Here is a 27,213-nt window from a genome sequence, read left to right on the forward strand (position 1 = left end):
TTTCAGAAGCCCTCAAATACAATCTTCCTTTGGTAATTCATGCAATCAGTTACCATGTTAACTGTTCAACTGATCTTGCAGTAAGTATGGCTCTGAGTTACGATTAAGAAACAGAAACCTGACTAGCAGTACCAGAAATGCTAAACTTACCCATCTGTAGAAAACAGTTCAAGTTTAAAACAAAAAAATTAACTAAATTAATATCATATTTGAGAACTATTATAACTGTATGCTCAGCTGCTCTACTTTCGCATCTCTTTTTTTTTACTAGGCATAGTTGTTAATATTTATGTGTATGATTTATATCGTTATCAACATTAATTTTGATAATGTAATTTCAAAGTCCTATAATTATCATTTGAAAATACAGATAAAACTTTTTTATTATGTACAGATACAGTCACTGTGCTGTGACTGCCCACATTAGCTTTCAGTGTACCATGCTATATTTTTTAATATCTTTGTTGCTAGTTTCCGTGTATCTCCTTGTATCTTGTTTTGAGGTCACGTACTCATCTTTTAAATGTACACTCACAAGAAGTATATTTGAGAATATATTTGTGATTTGTGTTTTGCCATTAAATATTTGAAAAGACAGAATATAAAAATTCCAGTGAGACTAATAGTGAGAAAAACTAAGAAAGGACGTGAACATAGAAAGGAGCAAAACAAGCAATTGCTTCAAGGAAGGTTGAGAGTTACGTGGCTGCAGCAACTGCAAAGCTGTGTGTACTGTAAAAAGGGACGGAGTCTGTAGATCTGAAGGGGAGTGATCTCATACCAGTTTGGTTAAAGAAGCCTCTACCAACAACTGTAAAATGTTTGGCAAAAGGCAAAAGGTATGATCTGCTGTTGCTTCTGGTATTGTTTATCTCTAAGTTCGCAGGACACTTTTACAGACAATGTTCCTGCGTGCAGGATTTTATCACTTATCTCTAATCGTACGCTATTTTACAAAAACCTGTGTTGGTAATAATCTGTAATGAAAAATGTGCCTATGTTTACAAACTTTCCCTGAAAGCCACTTTTGTAATTTTAACAAAACATTAGAAAAACAACAGACTTGAAACTGAATCCATCCATAAAAGTCAAGTATTTGCTTTGCAGTGACAGGAAGACTTAAGGGATTGGGAACGGTATATAAAACCTTTTCTCTCAAGGTCAGCAGTTCAAACAGTGCAGTTAAGGCCTAAAACACACCACTGTCTGATTAATGCTCAGTGTCAATTACAGTTCTACATAAATATGCACTCATAGAGGTCAGAATATGGGAACAGGCACATGGAGATAAATTGCTGAAGTTATTTGGGCACCCAAACCTTGAGGTGGCACCTTGGGGCATAATAGAAAGGTGCTGAACTTCAGATACTTCCATGACAGTTAAGATCTTAGGACCTTTGAGGAGACGTCATTCTGCTCTTGCTGGTATTAAATTCTTCTGAAAACCTGTTCCTTGTTAACATATTTTAAACTGCTTTTAATGGTGGCAACAGAGCATGACCTCCCTTCTTATCTTTTGATCTGTTGTCTTCAATCCGAAGCTGAGGTGAGACAGTGTGGATGTGTTGTGCTTGCTCTGCAGATGAATGCAGGTTTGAGGCTTTAAGGGCTTAAAGTTTAGCATCTTTAACCACCACTAGCTCCATTTCAGTAAATTGCTTCAGTCATGATGGATGTACTGACACTGAAGATACTTTATGCAAACAGGTCCAGCTGTTACAGCATTCTTTGCTCCCTCAAGTCACCAGGGTTCAGATTGTTGATATACAGCACCCTCTTTTCCTTTGCTTTCCCAGAAAGACTTCCTAAGGCTCAGAAATAGGAAACGCCTGAACTTAATTGTGAGAAGTTAATGATGTTAGGTCTAATTGAAAGATCCCACAGTTATCAAGCTATCCTGTTGTTGTGTTGAATGATAATCAATTCAGTTTATCCAGAACATGAAGTTGATGGTTCATGATGGTTCAGAATAGCAGAAGCATAAATGGATTAACTATATGTGGCTACACCAACTAGACCCTCCTGTATGCTTTCCTGGGTTAAATAAATTTTCGATTTTTCAATAGTCATTTGAGAGTTGTACATTCTGAATTTGCAGAGATTGGAATAATCTTTGGAACTAATGAGGAAGCTGTAATGCCTGGGGCATCCTGACAGTTCGCGTCTATATTCATATGTATAATATAATAAAGCTTTTAGAGAACAGTATCATACAAAACCAGAAGAGTATCCATTATTAAAATACCAACAAAAGGAGAATATATAATTACTATCCCCTGATTCATAAAATGGGAAAAAAAATGTCCATTACCTTGTAAAGGATCTTGCAATTTTTTGCGTGTGCCCTGTTTTATGCTTTCTCCAAGCTGGTAGTCTCATCAAGCTCAGAGTTAGCCAGAAAAATCCCAGCTGCTAAGACAGCTCTTTTACATTATGAATCAGTAAAGGAGTAGACAGTCATAATTGTGAAGTTTCACTCTGAGTAGTTTGAGTAAAAATCCATGAAATTTAAACCAAAAATGAAACAGCAGTGAACTCCACTTGCAAAAGAAATTTTGACTTGTTCCCTATATTTCATCATTCTGCCACCTCATCTTAGATTTTATGTCTAGTGATTGTCCCATATAAATGGGGAGAAACAACTAGAGAACCAACTGTGATTGTTCATTTCTCTCTCCTGTAGGATAATGATATATCACTTATTCTTTTTAATAAAATGCAAAGTTACTCATGACTGGGGGGGGGGGGGGGGGGAAAGACAACAAAACCACCATATATAACAGAAAGTAGTACTGGGCTCAGTTCATAAGGGATTGTAATATCCCTGCGTTTAAGGAAAGAAGAGATGGAGTGTTGAAAAGCATTCTGCATGAAAAAAGATAGAATTATTATTAAGAGGCTTTTAATAAGGCTCAGGAAGTTGTAGTTAATATTTAAAAGCAAAATTCAATCGACAAATTAGCTTAGCAAGATAGTGCCAGAAGATTGAAGGGGGGGAAACTGAAAAGATAAACAGATTTTTTCACTGACTATACACAAACATAAGACCTATATTCTGATTTAATCTGGAGTAAATATAGGAAACATTTCTCACGTGTATTTGGGCTGGTTTGATACAATGTAGTTTAATATCTGAATGTCAGAAGAAAAAAAAATGAGTTAACATACACAAATGAATGATTACGTGTCAAAATTGTTAGTTACCAGTTCAATTGTTTTCTTAGTTTGGATAAGGTATATACATTTCTATGCCTTTACACTTGCAGTTAAACACAGTTTACTGAAAATCTGTCATTCATTGCAATAATGAAATACTTTTTCTATGTCCTATGTTTTGTATTCCAGATTGTAATGATATAAGAAAAGAAAAATTTGCTGCTCTGAAAGCAGGCCTTTCCTCAGGCATCTCAAAGCAATGTTCCTTTGCAATGCTTAAAATTGTTATTTTCATTACCCTGTGGAAGAAACAGGTTCCAGAACTGCTCAGTCACTGGAGAGAGGCTATTGTCACACTAATTTTTTGAGAAGTCCGTAGAAAGAGCTTTGGAGTCAGTCTTCCAAAAATAAACTCTTTTGGACTTAGGAGTCAAGTTCAAAATAGTTCAGACAAACTTTGGTTCACCATCTGAAGTCCTGGTTGCTTATCTAAATTAAGTATTAATTCTGAAACTTTTGAGGTTCTCTTGTAATGTGAAACATTTGGTTTGCTACAGAGTTTTTTGATTAAAAGTATTAATAAATTCTATAAGATTTCAGATGATAAAGTACTGGCAAATTTACTGCACGCAGTGAGATGAAGAAATCGATATGTAATGATTGGTTTTGGGAAATGTAATTGATGTATTGTTGATTTGGTGATTTGTTTGTCAGCTGTATTCCTTCCAAGAAAATGTATAGCCTAGGAATACTTCTTCAGGAAGGGCTAATTGGGATATCAAACTAATTGGAGTGTATGTGATGAATTTTTATCATTTTCTCTTCACAGGTAATCTCAGACTGCATTTCAGTCTCATTAAAACATTTTGCTTATGCGTCACTGAAAAAGGAATGAAGTAAACAAACGTTTCGGTGTACAAATTCCTTATCTCTCTTTTATGAGACTTTTGCTTTTAATATTTACTACTTGCAGTTCTTCATGGTGGCCTGCTTAGAAGCTTTCCAGTTTCAAACAGTTGATGTTATCTCAAAGTCATTCCTACAAGACTAAAGAGTATAATAGTCAGGGCTATTTCCAAATGCTCGCTATCATTGCTACTATTTCAATCCAGATTTCTAGATTAAATGCTGTGTGCTCTGCAAGGGATGCTTAAGGACACAGCTAACATTAAGCATGACAGCAGCCACCAGTGTCAATGAGATGCAAATTAATTTAAGAAAAAGATTATCAGAAGGATGGCAGTAAATGTAGAAAGAAACCAGGGGAGAAGTTTACCCGGGGTGACACATGTCCTTCAAGCTGAGCCTGTCCCCCCCACAAAAGCTGTGAGTTTTTAAAGTGTAGTTTTGCATTTTCTGTACTGTTGTAATAAAGTTTGTTTCATTGTTTCATGAATTGTAATTAAACTTATGTGAGAAAACAAAAAAATTGCTTAGTTGAATTTAAGCCTTTCCATCCATTTTTGCTACTCGAATATTATGCTTGCCCATAAGATGTGAAGGCTGACTCTCTTCTGTTACAATTTCTAATAAATTCTGGTTTACAAGGCTAAAACTACGATTTTTATGGTGAGTTAGAAAGTTGGGTTCTTCCAGGAGCTTCTGCTTGAATCACCATGTAAATTGACTCCACAGGAAGCCTATGGAGCCTTGCCTGCTGGCTTAGTCCTCCCAGTAAGCTACCTGGGAGAGGTAGTAGGAAAACTTCCAAAAAAATCATAAGAGGTCCCTATTTTCTGGAATGATTTCCTTACAGTTTTTTCCCTGTCATCTCTACTATTCACATTACATAATCCTTTTCAACTGAGCACTCACTTGTCAGCATTAGATTCTTACTTAAAAAGTCATGTGAGCTTGTTGTGAACAATAGTATCTAACAGTTCAGATCTTTTTCTTATGTTGTTGCTGTTAAAATACCAGAGACCAAGTTTCCAGACCTGTTACAAGTACGTCTTTTTTGAAGTCTTGATCTCCCTTTACCTCAACTCTGGTTTTGTTGAATAGGGATAATTTAATGATTAATTATTTTTTCATACCAATTTTTAATTTAGCTTTTAAGACTCTTAATGTGTTGGGTTTTGTTTGGTGGTTTGGGGTTTTTTGAATAGAAGCTGGCTTAGTAGGGATCCAGTCTAAACTATTACTACATAACTAGTAATATATTGGCATGTGTAGGCTTGACAGTGATGCACATTTGTTAGTGTTGCATTATAACAATAATTCAGGTCAGTATAGGAAAGACAAGCATAGAAGATAAAAGTACAAACAAAACCAAGAGGAATGTACAGGAAATCTTAATTAAAAATGGAAATGGGCATTTTGCTGTATCCTGAATTTACATTTTTCTGAGATTCAGTCTGCAAATGTGTCAGCCAGAGGAAGATGACAGCTCTAAAAGTTGGTGATTTTCAAAGTCAGTTATCTTTAATTGCACCTTTACAAAACATGATGTCTAAATGCATTCATTTCCCACAGTTTATGTTTTTCCATTGAGTATTTTTTAAAAATAATCCTCTTGCAAATATTCTAGTGGAGCAATTCAACAACCTGGAAAACAATCCACATTCTCAGATTATAATGGTCATTAGAAATTCTGAAAATGCAGACAACAATGAATGTTGCTTGGATGGTTGTAGGAGACCAAGGCTTCACTGCTTCAGTATGGTCATGGGAAACCAAGGCTTCAGTGCTTAAATCTAGACACTAAAAAAGCATTAATGGATGTCAGTGGAACTACTGTGGTCTTAGAGTATGTTTAAGTGCCTTGCTGTACTTGGGTGTTATAATAATTTGTAACCTTAGAGACTACAGAAGCACCATCACAGCAAAATTACTTTCAAATCATACGGTTCTCTAACTATATTTCCTGTACAATTCAGACCTGCACTTATGTCAGAATAGCTTTGTTTTCAAATACAGAGATGAATAATATAATCTGGGCATCTAAGGAATGTTTTTTCTTAGTTTTGTGAAGGTCAATGGCAAATGCAAATATTGGAACTCTGATAATCTCTTTTTAGAGGTGATCTTTCAAACAGTGGAAAAATATTGTCATTTTCAGACTTTCTAAATGTTTTTCAGAGTTTTTCTGACTTTGTAAAGGTTTTAGAAAAGAGCGTGGATCTGTTTTACCAAACTCATAATGTGAATATGAACACCGTCAAAAATTGATGAGAGATCCTAAGCCACAACAGCTTTTTGAAAGGTTAGTTGCTACCCACATTTCTCAGAGCTACAGTCTGTAGTGTTAGTACAGTGGGCAACTATAAACTGAGATCCACAGTTGCTTCACCACAAAGAATTTGCTGCGTTTGCAAATTGCTATTAAATGGTCATAATTTTGAAGGCATTGGGAAGAATCTGGCAAGAGCTGCAAGTAAAGCAAAACAAATATCATGATTTCTTTAAAGAACTGAAACTTTCTTGGCTGTCATGAATATTTGTTTCTCTTTTCTGCATTGAAACTTGCTTCCTAAATTTACCACTTAATAATGAAGATGTGGTTCAAAAATATAAATGGACTAAAACAGTTGGATCTAAGTTTTTTAAATTATGCCTATTATCTATGGTAATTAGTAGAAAGTGGCAGTCATAAAGCACTCCTATTATTGTGGTTACATGACCATGAATTTTCTCTGTTGCTCTCACGAAAATATGTATCATAAATATTATCTCCATCTGGGAAGCTAAAGAATGCTTTCCCACAGACTTCCTTTGTGTTTGGACTGAAGTATGATGTATTTCAAACAATCTAAAAAGTATTTAAAACAAGCTCAGAACAGGATGGGATGATTGCCAGGCCATTACAGTATAACCTTTATGCAAATTTTACTTTGACACATTTTTGTGACAGTGTTCAGCGATAAATTTTAAAGACTGCCAGTGTTGTCTAGACTGCAAACCAAGAGACTGTTGCACATCAAGTTATGCATTAGTTGGATTTCAGCTACCTAAAATGGTCATGAAAGTATTTGTATTTATACACGGTTCATAGTCATGCACTATCGCTTCCCCAGAGTGATATTACACGCCTCCAGGAACCAATGTAGAGAGCTTTAGTTTTGTGCAGTTTATACTCAGAAATGTCTAATTTTGTCAAGGTTTGCAATAATTGGCTGGAAGAAAATTTTTTTAAACAGTTCTTGTTTGTTTTTAAAATTAATCTTTAAAAATTTCTGATTGGTAAGGGCCAATTATTTGCTGTTTGTAGTCTACAAATTCTCAGCTGTGGGCCATGTTAAGTGGACCAATGAGCACTTCCTACAATGATTCCAGATTTGTAATTAACACTGTATTTTTGAGGCAAGGTGTCTTGGGATAAATGAATGGGCATAGTATGCAAAACCAAAATTTTGAACAGTTTAGGAAATGGGAAGTGGAATTAAAACACTTCAGCAAAACCTTCTGGATTACATGACATTGCTATCCACAGCACACTTTTCCATTGGTTAAAGAAAAAAAAGGACTTTGCTTCCTAGAACTGTTCATCTGGCGCTTTCGCAAGCATAACGTTCACTTTGAATTAACAATCTAGTGAAAACGGAGAGATCGGAGAGGCGCACGGAGATACACCTTCCATCAAAAACCAGTAAATACAGCAATAACCTGGAAAGTCAGTATTAGAGCACCCTTGTCTGTATTAAAGGGCCTTTGAAGGCCTAGCTATGGCAGAGCAGCTTTTTTCAGCACAACCTTCTACTGCAGACATGACCTGTGCTAAAACCAGAAAGCTTCTCTGTTAGTGGTGCTGTGTCTGAGGAGGAGCACAGAAGGGAAGCCCACCTTGGCCAGCTCTGGCGGTTGAGGCTTTACAGCAGTGAGGTCTTTGCCGCTGCTGTCAAGGACTATTTGGTGGTAGTAGTATGGCGGTGGGTAAGTCCACAAGTTTTAGTTGGATTTAGTTGAGTTCAAGGACCAATTCCCATGCGGTAGTTAGAAGCAAACAAGTCAAAGAGAACCCCTCTTTGGGCTGAACTGCAGCAGGGTGGGAGCCATCTGCAAAGTGTTTTCCACAGGGATTTTGTTTGTGGTGTTTTGGTTTGGGGTTTTTTTCCTTGCTTCCCGTCATGGTAGTACCTCTGACTGAAACACCTAAAAATGTGTTGCTCATGCCTGTGTCCTTTTACTACTCTCTCTTAACGGTGACATGGGAGTTTTATAAAGGCAAGGGGGTCTATGCCACAGATAGGGTGTATTGAATATGGCTTTACAAAACGAAACAATACTGTTTCTGCTGCCAAAAACTATTCCAAGTTCCAGAAGATATGGCCTAAAATGGTTATGAATTCAAATTTAGAGAGATAGTCTTCCTCCTATGAAAAAAAATCAGGCAGCAACACAGCTTCTCTCTATATGTATGCGTGAGCGTCTGCGTGCGCGCGCTACGGTGAACGTATGGCAAATATAAACCAGATCCTTGCTCTCCTTCATAACTCTGTCACAGCTGACATCTAATGCTTTTACAACAATGAACATAAGGTACTTGGCTTATGCACACTGCATTAATGAAAAATTGACTCACTGTAATATGAGGATGTCCTTCAGTAATGTGCCATATTACAGCAATAGCTTTCATATCTTGAGTTTCACATTGTTCTTGCAGTCTCACCTTACATAAGGGTTAGAATAGAAAAGGCAATATATAAAATAGTTAAGTTAGATGGAAGTTTGTTTATCCTTTCCTGCAAGATGCTTCCTTCCCAAACATTTTTGCATGCAGCAGATTCAATTAAACAAAGGTTTCTGTTTGGATATCCTGAGTGTCTTACTCATTTGGATAGTTTTGCTTTAATATAAAATGTGTCATCTATTATACCCATTCAAAGAAAATCTTTAAGGAATTGATTCTGTTCTTGTACTACATTTTTTCATCTCTTGGGTGGCATCCTCAACCTTCTTAAAAAAGGTTATTTGCATGCACTAATAACCATATGATTCATGACTGATATGAAGGCATGAAATATGTGAAAAAATTCAGCAGTGCTAAAGCTCATGGTTTGTGTCATGTGTAATTTTAGCTTCAAAATATTTTAAAAGCTGACATCTTTACTGCATTGAAAATGAAAAAGCATGGCCATAAGCAAAAATTTGGGAATGTAAACTAAACTACTTTCCTACATACAGATTTTCTGAAACACTATGCTTCTGGTAAATGCCAAGCTGTATTTGTATCTCACACAAATTTAGTGGTGACTGTATGTTTACATCACACCTCACTACATCTGCTGAAGTTATTCCAGCATGGTAAACTCACCTGTTTACAAATATTCTCTACTGCTTGATAGATGATAAGATGATGTGGTAGATGAGCAGTATCCTGTTTAGGCTTTGCACTTATATGGGAAGTAAAATAAAATAGCCTGAGAGTGAACAAGAGAAGAAATAGGGCAAAAAAGACAGGGATATTGAGAGACCATCTTATAGGTGGGGTAAGACTGGAAAATAAGTAGGTGAAAGTGAATTGGTTTTCCATGAAAGTGGTCACTCAACTCTTAGTTGCACAAAACTTTCTCAACTCATGAAAATGACTCCCAGTTAACCAGTTTCTCTGTTTCCAAGCCTTCCTCAATACTGCTAGTAACAGTCAAACGTAATTTGGGGAGAAATTCCTCCATATCTGTATCTTGATTAATATTCTTGTGGGTAAATATTCTGCAAGACTTGTAATTTAGCCTATTTCACAAACATTTTATTACACTTTGAGAAAAGTCATATTGTAATTCTTACTGTAGGTTCTTTTGCAATATGTTTTAAATCAATCAATTGTGTTTTTGCAGACCAAAGCCTACGAATAGTTATGACTGTGGGGAAATGAGTTTTAATCAGATGCAGAAGAAATACATATATTCCTGAATTTTGCTCTCTTGAGAATAGTAACGGAAGACTCAGATTAGAATGTCAGTTGTTTTCTAGGTCATCCGCACTCTGTCAGACAAAAAAAAATCCTTCTTCATCTTACCCATACTCTTCTAGTCAGTATGTTAAGACCACTAATTCTCTCACACACACACACACTCCTGCTTTCTCAGAAATGCTTTGATTTTTTTTTTTCTTCATTCAAGGTACTAAGCTCAGTGTGGCAGTATTAAACTTTTTAGCTTTTTGGAGCTTAAGCGTATGTAAGGGAAAGATCACTCAGTGACATGAGAATACCGTGTATTTTTCTGCTTGGAAGCATGGTCATTTCACAGGGTTTGATTTCAGGCTCATGCAGCAGCCAAGCAGAGCCATGCAGTCACTGAACAGATTAGGAAGGGAATACGAAGTTGTTGGAGAAAAGGGTGAGCAGCTTCCAAGACTCTTACTCCACTTTGGTATGAGGGGAGAGCTGTCCCAAACACCCTCAAGAGCTAGTCTTGTAGCAGTGATAATAGTTCCTAGTCTCCTTGCCCAGCACTCATTTCTACAGTTGCACAAAATCTCTACTCAAATCCGTTTATAAGGCGCTCTGACAAAACCCTTACTATTCTGTGCCTTTTTCACAGCTTCCTTAGCAGGCATGGTCTGCAGTGACTTGGTCCCTGATTCTGTGCTTCCTCTCTCGGTCCTTTCCATTACACTTAGTTCATGGAGGACAAGCTCTCTTGTGTCAACAGCATTGCCTCATGAAGCATAATAATGACAGTTTAAATGTCAGCACTGTTAGTCATTGATGATTGTCTTAGGGTTTAAATAGAAATTTCTTATTTTCTAGCCGCTGCGTTCAGAGGGAGTGTTTACCAGCAGCGAAGTATAATTGCGGAGCTTTGATCTTTGCTTTGAAACGTCTTTTAAAGTGTAAAGAAAACTCATCTATGCTGAGAACGACATTAGAGGCTATTTCTGGAGTTAGACCAGGATTCTGAAGGTGAAAGGACACTTCTCCAGCTCTCTCAACAAGTCCCTGGGAAAGTTAAAAATAAGTCTTGCTGAAAAAAAATTTGGCACTTGTTATTTGAGAAAATTTCTTTATTCCAGGAACTGCCTCATGTAGCAGAAATTTATTTACCATCTGTGTAGACTTCAAAAATTTTCCATCTTACCAGATACACAACCGAAATAGAAACAGATTTTCCGTCCCTATGCTTTCCACCGACCTCTGCTTTAAGAGAGTGCTGTTGTAAAAACTTATGAAATTTTTGTGTTCTCCAAAGGGGGGTAGCTCGATTATAGCCCATCTGTCAAACTCTGAAGTCCTGGTTGTGACCTCTAATGATGTCACCTTACTGTTGCTAAAGTATGTCACTTGGGGGAGGGAAAGGAGGTGTTCACAGACCCAGTAGTTGAAAATATATGCTCGTTTTAACTATAGTTTTGGTTGTTTTAATTGCTGTTACAGTACTGACTTCTAATCAAAAATAGTCCCTCAAGAAATTAATTTGTTTTTCTTTGAGTACTTCCTTAATTTCATAGTTCTGCAGCTGTAAGGGGAGAAAAAAGGTTTAAAGGAAAAAAAAAGCTGAATCTTGAAGTAACTAGTCCTTTAAAAAACAAAGCAACCTGTTTGTTCGTAACTCTGTGTATCGCTCCTGAATACTGGTATGAGTACAGAGGCCAGAAACCAACACAAGCAATTTGTGAGAGTGAGAAAAGAGAAAGGAGTTCAGAAAGAGATGTCATGGTAGATAAACTTAACTTTTGTTTGCAGTTCTTATTTGTTTTTTTTTTCTTTCATATATTCTGTGGATACATTTTATTTTTCCACACTGACGATCCTTAAGAACCATGGGGACCGATTCTTATTTGATTCTTAGATGTCTTTTGATCCCATCTACCAAAACAATACTTGTGTGAGTAACAAGCTTGGTGTAAAAGGCAGGCATCAAAAGGCGTCTTTGAAATCCAGGAGTTTGATTTGCTTAAAGAATTTTTTAAAAAAACAAACAAACAAACAAAAACACCACAAAACTGTCTGCCGTTCTTACTATGTTTTTTCTACCTTATCTATTTTTACCTGCTTCAGTGTTCATTATGTTTGCCTGAAGGGGCTTGTCCTATATAGCCCTATCGCAGATGCTTTTGCTTTCATAATTCTGAGTCTTTGAACTAGTAAAATCATATGAGATGTGATATTGTTTTAACTGCAAGTATTACTGAACCCTTTAATCTGGCAATTTTGATCTGTGTTTTAAAGTACATTCTGACTATTTTTGGACTTTTGTATACCTTTTCTATTTGACTGGACACGATAAAGTAAGCTGTTATTTTTGCGCAAAATCATACAATTGTGAAAATGAACGGATGTGAATATTCTTTCCTGTTGCTCTAAATCATCTACAATCCCAAAATGAGGAGATTACAATTTATATTCTCAGCGTGCCAACACATGTGTTACTTAACAAGCAAAGGTTTTAAATATGAGTTGCAGTTCCCACAAAAGCAAAAGGTTTTCCTGTTGTTTTTAGTTACGTTTGCACTAGTGGGTTAAGGCATATATGTGCTGTAGTGGTTTAGTTTGGGCCAGGAGCATGCTTTTGAAGTTAGTTTGCTAATTGATGTGATATAAAACGTGATCAGTGACATGGTGAATAATGTGAGATTCAATACAGATTGCCTGATTTGATAGCTGCACGGCTGATTTGATAGATGCTAATGCTGTGCTTCACAAAGAAAAAATACATTTTAGGATTGCCAATAGCCAGGGAAATTTTTTCAGATATAAGCAAGAAAAAAAGGATCCCAGAGGGTAGAAGATTCATATCTGCACAGTGCAAGACGTATGAATTGAAAGACTAGGTATCGGATGTAGTCACAGTATTGTACACTCCTATCACTTGTATTGTGAAGACATTTGATTGTCCTTTACCCCTACAAAACTGGCTGTGAGATATGTAACTGTTATGACTAGACAACACTACCAACAAATCTTCTGAAGACAGATTTTTAAAAGAGATCAGTTTCATTACAGTTTCCTTTTGGGTAAATTTGATCAATATTCCCTGGTAGAAGAATACAGGTTTCTGACTCAAGGTTAAAATGTAGCTAGGCAGTTGAGATTTTTACAGTTTTTGTTTCAGCTGCCTGAAATATATCAGATCAAATGTAAAACTAGTGAAGAATATCTTTCCCCTTGTACTTGTGCTTTCTAGTTCTCTCGCTAATTCCCAGTAGTCTTGTGGTAATGCGTTCATTCTGTTGGCCAGCTGTTCAGCTCTCCATGAATGCATCCTCCTGATGTGTATTTCCCAGCGTTTTACAAGCCAGCGTCCTATTCCACTTCAACATAAAACTTTTTTTGAAAACAAAACTATAGACCACTGGGAATCTAGATGGGGAACGTCATGCAAGGATAATCAAACTCAGTCTGAATAAGTGATGAATGAGGCAGTAACAAATATTATGCAGTATAAGCACTAAACTGCTCGTAATGTGTGTTTGAAACAGAAATAGAGAGGCTATGTCTTGTATACTAGCGATTTTTTGTCTTTGACACAATTAGCTTTCTTTTGCTTTGCTTAATCAATGCCTGTAGTAGAAGAGAACTCTGATTCCCTTCTGTAGGCCTTTGATAGTAGAAACCTACAGTAACACAAATAATATTCCCCACCATTGCCATTAGTATTAGCTTTAGTCTTTGGTAAGGATGGAATTATGAGCTACAAAGGTAAAGTTTGTCTGTACAGGGGAATAGAAAGTGTGTGAGCAGACTAAAACAGAAATAGCTGATTTGTTCCCTCTTGGAACACATTTTTCACCAAAAATAGCTTGTGGGATTACTAAACACCAAGTGTAAAGGGAGCTGAAAATAGGGATGGTTTTACCCTCGATATTACCCCAGATTCTTCAAGACAAAAGAGAAGTTCAGCAGCTAGAAATCACAGCTCTCTTCTGGTCATCCCAAGGTTGTTTTGGGTGGTTGTCTTTTTTAATCAAAAATACAAAGGAAACGTTTGTCTGTAGCTTATTTTAAGACTCTTTGTTTATTGTGAAGCCTAACATTTGACTCAGTGGTATACAGTTCTTGGATTCAGTTTGAAATGTAATTCTGTACAGACAGGGGAAAAAAAACTGTCGTGCATAGGACTGTGGAATAGTAGGTATAGTTTATAGTGGATATTTTGGATTTGGGCCATCTGCTAATTTGGATGCTTTCTCTTATTTAACACCAACTGGGATTTACACCCAGGCCACAGTACCAGCAGGCACAGCAAATGTGGATTGTGACTTAACCCAGTAATGCACGAGGAGACTTCGTGTTGAGAGGAATCCATGGCATCTACTTGATTGCACTGCTGATTGTTCGGTGCCTGAGTGGTTCCCGTTACTCCATAACAAATAGGGAGATTTGTCGTCTTTACCATGACCAAAGCATAAAATCTTCTACCTTTCTCTGAGAGCACCCATGTTGAATGCATATGTATTATGTAGCAGTGGTTTTGATAATTTTTGGCAGCATGTGGAACAGTTGCTTTGTGATTATATCACTTCACATGTTCTGTAGAGAAATAAAATAAGCATTCATTTGTTCTAGTTCAGGCTGTCCTGTAGAAACAATCTCCATCTGTCTATTGTTTGTGTTTTAAAAGGCAGTATGAGAATTTCTAGAAAAATTAATCGTAGAAACTTTTTGTTAAAAACAGTATATAATATTTATCACAATCTCCAGTAAACACCCAACCTTTTTGAGTTATTGTTTAGAGAATCTAACCAAAACTTAGCAGATTGGGAGAAGAGTTACTGATAATAACATCAGTGCAAGCACGAATAAATCAAAACAGAGTCATCTTATTTATTCTCAAGGGCAGAGCTGGTGTTAAGACTTGGGAGTTCCTTGAATTCCAATGCCTCATTAAATCTTGAGGGTATAACATGCAGGCAAAATGAGCATTTTATTATTATGCATGTTTTCAATAGCCAGTAGAATCATATTAAATATGTAAAAAGGAATGTCCCAGTTGAAATAATATAATGTACATAAAGTAAGAGAAACAGAGGGTAGAAAAAGAGTTTGGCTGTGTTCTGGTGATTTTTGTGAGCTTAAGCCTATTGACTGACCTCTGGTAGCCAGAAATTTTGAACTGTCAGTGAAATCTATTTAAAAAAATAACCATTTAATTATGCTTTTTAATTAAAGATTTTCTATGGAATAAAATAGTAGATCAGTTCAGACTGGGGCATACGGTCTTTTAGGAGTGTTCTGATTATTTAGAGTTGTCCCGGCACTCGCTGGAGCCTTCCACATTTCCTTGTTTTCACTGAGTGTCAGAAAACATGCTTTCTTACCAGTGATGGAGGTATTTCCATTGGCTTATATCTAATGCCAAATGAACCGCCTCACCTGGGAGAGGATATGGCCAGTCGTATGGAGGGGCAATAGCAGCACAAAGGCTGGGTGTATTGGTGAGGAGGGTACAGACAGAAAAATGACAAGTCTGGAACAGTGCCCATTTATCGCTTACTGCTGTATCCTCACTATCCATATCCTCAGAGGTTATACAGAAGAATCCTATTCTTTGTTACTTGGTGGATTCATTGGACGTGACAATTGCTCTATAATCTTTTTATAAGCAGTAAAAGGGTTTTGTGACTGTGAGAAAATATGCTGATAAAAGGACAGAAAAAAAAATTTATAAAGAAGAAACGGGTCTCCAGTGTTGACATTTCACTTAAATGGACTGCTTCATGTGAGCCAGAGCTCCTACAATTAGGCAGTCTTTGCTAAATTACGGTGCAGTGGAATTTACTAACTGGAAAGATAACGCTTGTTCCTTGAAAGAACTCAAAAGATTTGATAATTAGCTCTCAGAGGAGTCCACTGGTTATTTTACAGCTGTGGAAAAAACAGTAGATACCTTATTTATTGACCTAGCTATCTGATAAATCAGGAAGAGATCAGTGTCATGGAATCTTTTTGAACAGACCACCTCCTGACACTGGGAAAGATCCAGATGAGGTCAAAACCCTCAGCTTCCTGTCTCAGAGAGGAAAAGGAGAAAAAAAAAATCTGATAAACATAAAGCTACACAGAGCTCCTTTGGAAATCTCTGGAGATGAAGGGAGGTGGGGGAAGAATGTTAAAAACCAAAATCTCTTGTTAAATGTAGCGAGACAGTACATGCATTCAATAAATATCAAGAAAAAACTGATTTACATTTTTTCCAGTTTGATTATGCTGTCAGAACTGAGCCTGAAACATGGGAATCAGTAATGAAACATCCCCCAACGGACACAGTCAGAGCAAACACAGTCAGTACTCCCCTAACCAGAGTGTTAAAAACACTTCCAAATGTTACCACTGCAGCGATGGATCAGAGAAGCAGGGTTGAAAGCAGAGGGGAACTTAGCCCAGTGGCCAGCACTGTTGCTCAGGTCAAGTCCCGCTTTAGCCTTGGGAAAAAACGCTTACCCTGCCTGTCCTTTTCAGATCCTAAAAATGAAGTTAATGTTGTTTTCCCTTGTGAGGTTAACTGTATTAAAGACACACTGAAATGTTGTATTAATAGGAGCGATACAATTACCCGAGATACATAAAGGGAAGTTCCTCAGAAGTCTTGAAAACTAGCTTTCAGTGCTGCAGTATTGCTCCTGCTTGTTACGCTCCCTTCCTTTCTGTATTAAAACTCACAGTTTGTTCCCAGTGAGGACACGTCTCCCATTTTTGCAGCACCTATGCTTTAAAATCAGATTCAGATGAAATTTTGATACTTGCACAGTCCCATATGAAATAACTTGTAGGTGTGCTCTTACTCATTTGCAGGTGCTTTCTGTCTCTCTGAGGTCTCCATGCAGCAGCTTGAGGAAACTAGATGACCCTTTTCCCAATGCTCTTTTCCATCATTCCTCTCTTTAAACAAGTATTCCTTTCAGCTCTCTGTTCATCTCTTCAGAAATTGCACAAAAGCTCAGCCTTTTCTGAGGGTATGTACTACTGAACTTAATTGCATGTTTAGAGATATTTATCCTCCTAAACATAAATATCTGTGGTAGCAGAAGAATCTAGCATAAGTGGAGTCGGAGCCATTCCTTTAAAACAGGCAACGGGGTCCTGGACAAAAGAAAAAGAAACTCTCAAAATGAAAAGGCCTCTCCTGGGCATGGTTGCCCTGGATGATACACATAGTGGATGGATGCAAATCGGTTTGGTGAAATCCTAATTTGTTGCTAGCAAACTCTCTGTTACTTCAAAAGGCCTTGAATTTCACCTATGGTCATCTAGTTCTGTGGGCCGGATAGTAAGCTCTATTATTTTGTCTTTTTTTTTTTTTTTTTTTTTTTTTTAAATGAAGAAGAGCCAAATGGTATTTTGCTCATGTTAATAAACATACTGACTTAGTGAAACAGACATATTGGCATTTATGTGTCATGTTGATATGAGTCAGAGGAAGCAGGATTTAACTCAAAATAACAATGGAACTGCAGTTTATAAATATTTTATTGGAAATTCTAGCACAATTATGCATTTATCTTTCTCCCACATGTAGAAGGACATGTTTTATAATAACAACATTTATTTTAATATTCAATTTCTATACAGTAAGAAATACTTTTAGATTCCAAATGTCCTGTTCTTTAAATTGAGCAATCACTGGTGTAGCTATAAGGTGCCTTGAAGGCACCTGAAGCCTGTAGTGTTCCTGGTGATGTTCATCCTCAGGGAGGCCAGCTGGTGGGGACTACAAATTCATTACAGTTTGCCTTGGTGCTGGCTGTAGACTGAGTCAGGTTCTTTCCCCAGACATGTATTTTTGTGTATTTCTGCTATGCATTTCTGAGACTGTAATTTCACTCTCTTGGCCTCGCTTGTGAATCAGTAGCCAGAGTTTTCACACAACGTTTCTTTCTTCCCCTGAGCTGATTTTGTCATGGTGCGTCTTGTGTTAAGCCAATAGAAGTTGGTGTACACCACAGATAAAAATCAAGCCCAATAAGCTAATATTAAATACATATATATGTATATATATAAAAAATAGTGTAGGGTTGGTAATTCTTCAATTCTACTGGGATAATGCAGTCATATCTCATGAGATAATGCTTGATTAAATTGGGAAAAAAATACTGGAGTACACTTATATGCTCTCAAGTTAGTTATCTCAAGTTCTCTAATAGAAACATTTTGATTGTATGAGGACATAGGCTAATCTGTGCCAGCTGCTCTGTAGTTAACTATTCCAAAAGTCTCATTCTCTCTTCTCAAGCAATTTTTTTTTTCTCTGCAGACATATTTCATGCAAAAGTTATGTCGACCTTTAAAGATGTTTTATGTTTTTGTCACAAGATGTGGTGACAGTGTTTATTTCTTTTAATATTGGGAAACCCTACATCTAAAACACTTTTTAAAAGTGTAACAAAGCATCTTCCTACTTCTATCTTTATGAAGGGTAAATAACCATACAGCTATATGGTTATTATAAGAGTATAGGGAAAGTTTTAAGACAGAGTAATGTTACTGTTTCCTTATACAGAAGATGAACTATTATTTTTAAAGAAGTCAGTAAAGTTTCAATCAAGAATGTATCCATTCCTGTAATTCCTCACCACACATACTTATTAACTGGAGATGATGGCTATTGTTTTTCTCACGGACACACCTAGGAATAATAGGTATAGAAACAGCGGTGCCCTACTGCCTTATCAACTTTCAAAAATACAACCAATAGATGTTCTTTTCCCAAAGATTATGTATTCCAAAATGTATACTGCTATTTTTTGCATAGTGTGTTTATTTAACGTGCATTTGCACGGGTAAATAACCTGGACTTCAGCAATTTTGTAGTTGCATTTCTAACTAACAGGTCAAACTACTGCTCAAACTGTATTTGCAAGAAAGCAAGGCAACAATTTTTCAGTATGGGGTATATATACATACATGTTTGAAAAAAGATCTGTTCAAGAAATATCCCAGTACCAAAAGTAATTGTTGCACTGGGAGAGTCTTCGAAGATTCACATTTCTGAAGTGTGAATCATAGCAAAACCAGTCAGACGTTAATCCTGAAAAGCAAAGGATCAAGTCTAAAATGAAGAGTGTCATTTCAGCTTGTTATCAACAAAACCTTACTTTATGACAAAGGAAAATAAGGTAAAAAATACATAAATACTTCAGTTTAGGGCAGATTTTGAAACAAATGTTTCTACTCCGTTCTGTGGTGGTTTTATGCCTTTTGCTTGAGGACATGCTATTGTTACTGCATCATGACTTCATGATTCATTAAACTTCTTTTCTGTATATGTAAGCAGACACTGCTTAGTGACATACCATAGGCTGCCTATTGCATAGTTGCAAAGGGGAATGAGTCACCTGGAAAAGAAGCCAGCCCAGCTGGAATAGAAGTGTGCAAACTTCATCTTTATTTTGCTTTAAACAAAAGCTTAATAATTACAATGGCATGTGCTTGTGCATCTTAAGAGACTGAAAAACTTAGAATTATCAGACATTTCCATACAAATATAAGTGCAAAAGAGTATCCAGGATTTGAGATTTATCTCATATGAGATTTATATGAGCATAACATTTTGCTTGAAAGACTTAACATTTAAAGTGTACTTCACTGTAGTCTAGCTAAGCTGGAATGTGCAGATATGTAGATAGGAACCATTAATGCATACAGTCTGCTTCCTTACCCCGTAGTAATTCTTCATTATTCATTGGTAATTTGGTTTAGCAACACACTGAATCTTGACATTTTCCCTTTTTTTTCAGTTCTACAAATAGTTGTTATATATGTCTGATCCTGATACTTTCCCCGTTGTTAACAACTTGATTCCACCAATCTGAATTTAATTCACTAAGTCATATTTGGAGACTAGTCTCATTGATTTCAATACAAATAATTGTGAAGAAATGGCAAGCAAATTATTTTATTCTGTTAACTTGAGGGGCTGAAGTACTGAAAATGCAGCTCAAACAGAAGCTGGGGATTTGTGAAAATCAGGTTAGGTTAATTGCTGGGCTTTCAAATCGAACTTCATAGTTACAGGAAAAAAATTATTCTTATGGTCTGCAATTCCTTACACTTTAATTTTATAAGGTCAGTTAGGGTATCAGACTCCTGACTTAATTAAGGGTCAAAGAGGCACAATCCTTAATATTATTGGTAAACCCAAGAATTACAATAGTTTCACCACTTAGCACTAGTCTCTAAATGCATTGAATTTCTATAGCACCATCGTTGTTATTGAATAGTAACACTAACATGCTCTAACTGATCCAAAAATATAACATTTTGAATGCTTGGAGCTTATATTTGGATTTCAAAGACCTAGCAGGGGCCTTCCCATGATGCTCATTAACAGTATAGAAAATATTTTTATATCTTTTAATTGTATCAGTTATAGCATCTACTATAATCTGTCCCATTCTTTTGTAGTGATAGATTACAGTATCTTTTGCATTATTTGAAACTTAAGTAATCCTGCAGCAGTCTATGAGTCTCTCACTAAACATCCTGGTCACTGACATAACTGTACCATACTCCTTCCCGCTGCTTTACTCACTGATTTTCCACTAAGTCTTTTCTCAGCTGAGGCTTAAATCAGACACTAACTTTCAGACCACAGGAGCTATGACTCATTCAATAGGTCCATCCTGCACATTGGATCTGGCAAAAATTTTCCTCTTGTGCCCACAATGCCTACACTTATACCCTTCAAAAGTCCAGTTGACTCACCTATGGCCAGTGCTGAACAACCTGTCCTGCTCACGGTCTCCGTGTTTCCCTGAGTCTGTGATTGCCTTTACAGACCGGCAGCTCTTCTCAGGTCATCCCAAAAATGTCTTTCTCTTTGGATCTTGAGACTGCAAGGCCACCTTTGATTTTAGGCTCAGTGTTATTAGCCAACTATCATCATTGCCTAAATTATGATCTGAACGTGACTTGTTCATCTCATTGTTTTAGTTTGCTTCTACTGTTTCATTATAACTTCTTTAAACCCCCTCTGCATCCTTGCATTAATATGCAATTGAACAGACACTGCTTATTAGCATGAGACATTAATCAGATGTTTTCTCCAGGCTTTCCTACTAGCCTTCATCCAGTAAGAATTGAGCATGGATTACACATTATTCTACTTGCAGAACTTGATAAGCTAGCCTCTGAAGGCTCTTCAAGTGCAATTCAAGTGTTTTCCATTTTCCAGTGACTAAATTACCCCTTGTCCTCTCTGACCTGGAAATCTTCAGATGTTTAGGGTTTTTGTTTTCTTTTTTCACAGAAATTCTACCTCAAAGTAGGGTGACATCATTAAAAAAAAAAAAAAAAAGAGAGATTTACCTAGTTTAGGCAATCGTTTCTGGTTATTTCACAAACTGTGTTTCATCTCCAGCCACAGATGTGTCATAGCGGATGTTGGCTTAGTTCTTACAGTGGCTTAGTGGTGGCAACCACTTGATACAACTTGGTTATTGAAGTTTTTGCAGCTTTAATAGTCTTTGTTGTTTGTTTCCTTGTGTCTATGTTTATGCTGGGTTTTGGATCAAAGATACAAAAGCAGACTTAACATGCCCACAGCTGCTCTCCTGTTCCCTTGCTTCATCAATATATGCTCATTGTTCATTGCATCTGTGATTTTGCTACTGATTTTTTTCTTTCTTAGCTCAACCATTAATAAACCACAAATGTCAGACTCATATTTTCAATGACACAGTACAGACTAAAACGCCATATAACTCAATGAGTCAGGGAGACAGACTTAAAAAAGTCTTGGAAACAAGATTTTCCTCCAGCACTCTTGAAAACCATGCTCTCCAAATTTTCAGAGATAATGATGTGCTTCATGAGGAACATTAGTTTTGCAGAAACTTACTTTAATATTTCAAGCTGAGGAACTGAAAGGAAATTTCATTGTGCAATTCTCAGTCCTTACATCTGTGATGTCTTCCTTAAAAAGGAAAACGCTGTCGTGGAATTCACTTGAGAGTAGGAAGGTTGAATTAGAGAGCCATGATTTGTGATTATTACCTCTTAATCCTAGAGCCTTTTGAAATCTGTGTTACTCCCGGCCCAACTGCAAGATCAGCATGATCAGCAAGATCATGTAGATCACTGACGATCCATTAGTGATCCAAGGTCAATAGAATTAACAGAAGTGGTTTATGTCAGGTAGGCCCGTTTCAGTAAAGGTTGGTTAAGATTTTTACATCGGCCTGAAGCAAGATGAATTAGGCAACGGGCAAGCTAACATTTCGGAAAATGCTTCAATAAATTATGTAATTTGCTTTATTTATTTCTCTTGCACCTGAACTGTTGATGTGATTTCCATGCCATTAAGAAATGGCAATCACACCAACTGAGTGTCATACAACTTGAGTTTCCCAAACAGAGCCAATTAAATCTAGATGAATAATTTTTCCCTGCAACATATCCAAGCTAACAGCCTTATTGAATACCTTATCAAAATGGTAACTTTCAATATTTTTAAAATACCCCTCACTATTTTTGCTATTTGCATCTGGACGTTTTTACACTTCTTTGATCACATGAAACTTCAGGTTACTTGTGAAGAATAACAGATAATGCAAAATATTGGATTTCTTTTTTTTTTTTTTCCTATCCTGAATTCTACTTTCTCCGAGGCCTTTTGTGTCCTGTCTTCTTGGCATGCATGAGTTTTATTCTATCTGCTTTTTTACAATGCAGCTTGTTCATTGTTAGTAACATCCTGCTGGAGTGTTTATTGTTGCCTGTTTGTCCAGTTAAAATCTACCAGAAGTGCAGTGCCAAGATCGTAGCAAGGTGCTGATTGATAATACTGTTGTTTTGTTCATGCTAGAGCAACTTTGAGTTTCTTATTCCTTCCTTTCTTATCTTTCTCTTTTCTTACTCATAATAAGTTTTATTTTCCTGTGTGGGGTTTTTTAAAAACTTTCATTCTATGGCCAGAGTTTATTTTTATATTTTCATACCAAATTAATCTTTTCAAATAAAATGTTACTACAAATCTAGTATATTTCCAAATGTTATATTTATTTTCAAATTTCTTTTCCAGCATGTTCTGAGATTTTGTAATATTTCTAGCCATTATTACTGGAATTCTCCAGTTACTGAAATCTTTTCTTCAGCAAGAAATACAGATTCAGGTGGGGAAAATTTTTTGAAAATAATTAAAACCATATTGCAATTAAATCATAAAAATATTTTTGTATTGTTTTGTAAGAATGAAATTGTATTCACTCCAATAACTGTTTTGGGGAAGAGTTTGGAACGCAATCCAAGTGTCTTGAGTATTAGTTAAAGTATCTGATTTAATCCTGGCCCTGTCATGTTTGTCTTTTTTATTCTAGCTCTTCTTGGAGATAAGTCTTGAACTGAAACCCCCTATTTGGTAAAGCCACACTTGGAACTGACATTAACTTTCTGTATCCATTTCTCCCCCTTTTATACATATATAAATTATGTTTGCATACGTATGTATCTCCTGCATTGTTGTGGTCATATTTACATTGTAGATATGTTGGGTGTTAGTCAGAATTAGGACTCATAAGCAACCTCACCTCCCACTCAAATTGCCTGCCTCCTAAGCGTAGACTCCCAGGTCCTTTGTGGACAGACACACTGACACAGGCTGACGGACTGAACTCAGTTTAAGCAGCACGTCGTTTCTGGGAGGCAGGTACTCCTCCCCTTTTGTTCCTGGGAGGCAGCAGCTGTGAAGGGACGCTGTCGGGCATCAGCTCCCCGAAATGGAGGGGAGACGTGCAGGCACGTAGTTGTGCTGCAGGCTGAGCTGGGAGGCAGGAGCTCTCCTCCCAGCTGGGACCAGAGCAGAGCACAACGCTTTTCCTTCCTCCCCGTCCTGCCCGTCAGAGCTGGGCGCTAATGGCGTTACCTGCTGCAGCCAGAAACAGAAAGGAAAAGGAAAATGCTGCAGCCATAGTCCAGGCTCAGCTGGACCCACGTCCAGCTAGCACATCGCTAGTTACCTTCTCCCTGGCGGTAGGGGCTCAGGTTTTAGCTCAGGCTGACATTTCCTTCTTATTTACTCCTTACTGCTGTCTTGATTGACAGTGTAAATACAGCCTGTGGTTTTTAGATAAACGTGTTAAGAATTCAAGTATGATACGCAATAATCTGCCACATTCAATATTTCTAATGTGTTTTGTTTCCTTTAATATTTTTCCTTACCTTGGTATATCCATATGAGATGTTTTCAGGCTTCACAGTAAGAAAGACTTAGGGTTTTTTGAGCAGCTTATTCCTTGAGAATAAGTGTCTGAGACTTTTACAATCCTTTCATTGTAAAACAAAATCTGCTAGTAGAAAAATAAACAGTCGGGAAGAATAAAATCTAAATCTGTTTTTCCACCGAATACCTGCGCATACAATTTGGAATAGTATATTTTTGGTATTGCTGATAGAGAAAGCGAAAATCCTCAGGCAGTCCTGGTATAGGTCACACAATACTCATCACAGCTGAATTATGAAATGTTGTGAAAGAAAATTATATAGCGATATGCCCATGCAATGCTATCGGTGCTGAATTTTCACTTTAGTTGCAATAAATTATGGGTGCTTTTAAAAAGCATATACAGTACTATTCAGTTTTGAAGCTATTTGTCTTACTTTCTAAAGAGGATTAGTTATATATTGCAGTGCAATTAATTTGCCAGTGGTCACGGCTCCAGGGTATGACTGGCAAGCATGCCCAATATGTGTAAGGCCGTATACAAAAGCAGTAATACCTATCCAACAGTGGTACAAACACTAAGTGGAATACAGTATAGAGGTAAATCATTGAGCAAAATGCTTAGCTGCATTCAGTAATAGTAACAATGCTTGCTACCCAATCTTACTTTACTAGTAATGTTTGTAGGTAACAGTTTAATTTGTTCCCATCTAGTAATGGAAAAATTAAGGACAGCCTTAATAATTGGTTGGAAGGGGCCTCAGGAGGTCTCTACTGAAGCAAAGCCAACTCTGAGGTCAGACGAGGTTACTCAGGGCTTTATCCAGTTGGGTCATGAAAACCTCCAAGGATGGAGCCTGTGCAACTTCTCTGGGTGACCTGCTCTACTGCTGAACTGTCCAGGGGACACTATCCTGATCATTTCTTGTTTCAATTTAAGTTCTTTGCCTATTTTCTTACCCCGTGCACCTTTCGGAAAGCGCTACCTCCATCCTCATCAGTTCTGGGGGCTGAGGCCTTGCAGCATGAGGTGTGGGCTTTGGGTCAGCCTGTACCCATGGAGAGCAGGGAGCAGCGGTGCAGGAGAGGACTGCGGCAATGGCTAGGGAGTGGTTGCTGCCTGACCGTCCCACAGCCTGCAAGAAAAGATTGGCTGTACCCCAAGTGTTCTTGACAATCGGTCATCTCGCCTACTTGTTGTTAGTTTGCTGAGGGCTGCTTACTGCCCGCAGGTCTCAGCTGCCAGCGGTTTTCACCTCACAAACGCTGGTAGGCAAAATGGCTTTAGCTGACATTTATTTGCTGTCACAACAGAAAAATGTCCTGAGCATGCTGTGCCTTTCCATTCCTAGAGATGCAAATTTTACATTGGTTTCACCTGTAGTGAAGGCAAGGGGGTTTGCAAGTTGTTCCTCAAAGTCCAAAAGAGACTTGAGATGTGAGAATGGCCAGAGATGGAAGAAACCAGTCCCTGCCATTGCAGTGTGGAGGGGCAGGAATGAACAAGACACTAGGGGGGGAATGTAATTCCACCTCCAAGGACAAAAAAAGTCTGCCATGGAGACCAAAAATTGGCAAAAAGAAGAATTAATGAGTTCAAGCTAGAGAAAGATTGTGATTCCACATTAGAATTAGGTTTTTAGTGCTAAGGAAGGTAGCACTGGAACAAAACCTTTGCTTGGGGCAGTTTTGGAGGTTTGTAAGAGGAGCTGGAGAACCATCTGTCAAGTATGACAGTCCTGTCATTGAGAGGGAGACAGATGACATGACATTTCAAGATCTCTTCCAGTTGTATTTTTTTATGATTCTATGACTTTCTATTGTTAGGTCCTTTATAACATATATAAATTTGTAATATTTAATATGGTGTGATATCTAAAGCAGTTAGTGCTGATGGTTTCAGATTAAAATAGTCACTGCACTTGAGAAGTCAAACTTGCTGTTGACAAAGCAGTCTGTGCTTAAAAACAAGTATACAAAATGCATTCACTTAATCGTTTATGGAAAATTCCTTAGTAGCAGTTATGCAGTGCAACTTTGGGCGTACTTCTAAGGATTTAGGATAGAAATGCTAAAGGAAAATGAGTATTTAAAGTGAATGACAGAAAAATCTAAGCAGCAAACTTTTTTAGGGGAGAATGAATTAAAGGTTTCAAAAAGGTAGCTGCAGAAGAATGAGGCTTTCTGAATAACTTTGTCTTTTGATTGTTACATAGGTTATGTCCTTTGATATGAATGGATAGTCAACCATAAAGGCTAGTTTACAGGCCAGTGTGTGTGTGTCTGAGCAAACCCTCAATGCTGTGCACTGTGCGCAGATCAATCCCATTAAGCAACATTTAACAGCTAGAATAATTCCAGTACGCATAAACATATTTCAAAGGCATACATGACATAGCTGAATATATTATACAGAAAAGCGGAATTCCATGTCTGAACCACAGACTTTTACAAAATTCCAGTCAACCACTTACCACATGGTCAGACACTTAGCTTTGATGAATTTCAGACAACAATATACAGAAGACAGATGCTATTAAAGGGTGTCTGAGGTAAACAAGTTTTTTGGGGTAGTTTTTACCCAATTTGGGCTATTATCAGCTCTGCAGAACACATCTTGTAATTGCTGCAGAATTTCAGAGAAGCTGACACGACTGCAGTGTCTTGGCTATTTAATCCAGAAAATAGTTGTAAAATATGCTGTGTGCCATATAAAGGGTGATTGAGCTTCCTTTGATTCTGTAATTTCTCAAAACCTCTGATTGCCATTTATTACTACTTGCTACCACTTCAAAGTGAAAGAGAGAGCGTGCTCTGTGAAGACTTTTCGAGCTATCTAGAATCTTTCTTCATGTGGCTGAAAAGAAATAGCAGTTCTCTTGATCCACATTTCTGCTCCCCACATATTTGATCTTAATTCCAGTTTGGGGGGCTTGATTTGCCTGTGACTAGGCTTCCATGTGGTTAAGCTAAAAAGTCTGATATGAACATCTAATTTTGTAACCCTTTTGTTGAAACA

At 37.2% G+C, this 27,213-nt stretch overlaps 1 protein-coding gene across 1 annotated transcript in view; it reads left to right on the forward strand.

Moving 5' to 3' along the window:
- Positions 1-27,213, forward strand: part of DLC1 (DLC1 Rho GTPase activating protein) — a 237,895-nt gene that overhangs the window by 18,460 nt on the left and 192,222 nt on the right. The window lies entirely within an intron of this gene.

The sequence above is a fragment of the Balearica regulorum genome, chromosome 4 (assembly GCF_011004875.1).
Source record: "Balearica regulorum gibbericeps isolate bBalReg1 chromosome 4, bBalReg1.pri, whole genome shotgun sequence".
Taxonomy (NCBI): domain Eukaryota; kingdom Metazoa; phylum Chordata; class Aves; order Gruiformes; family Gruidae; genus Balearica; species Balearica regulorum.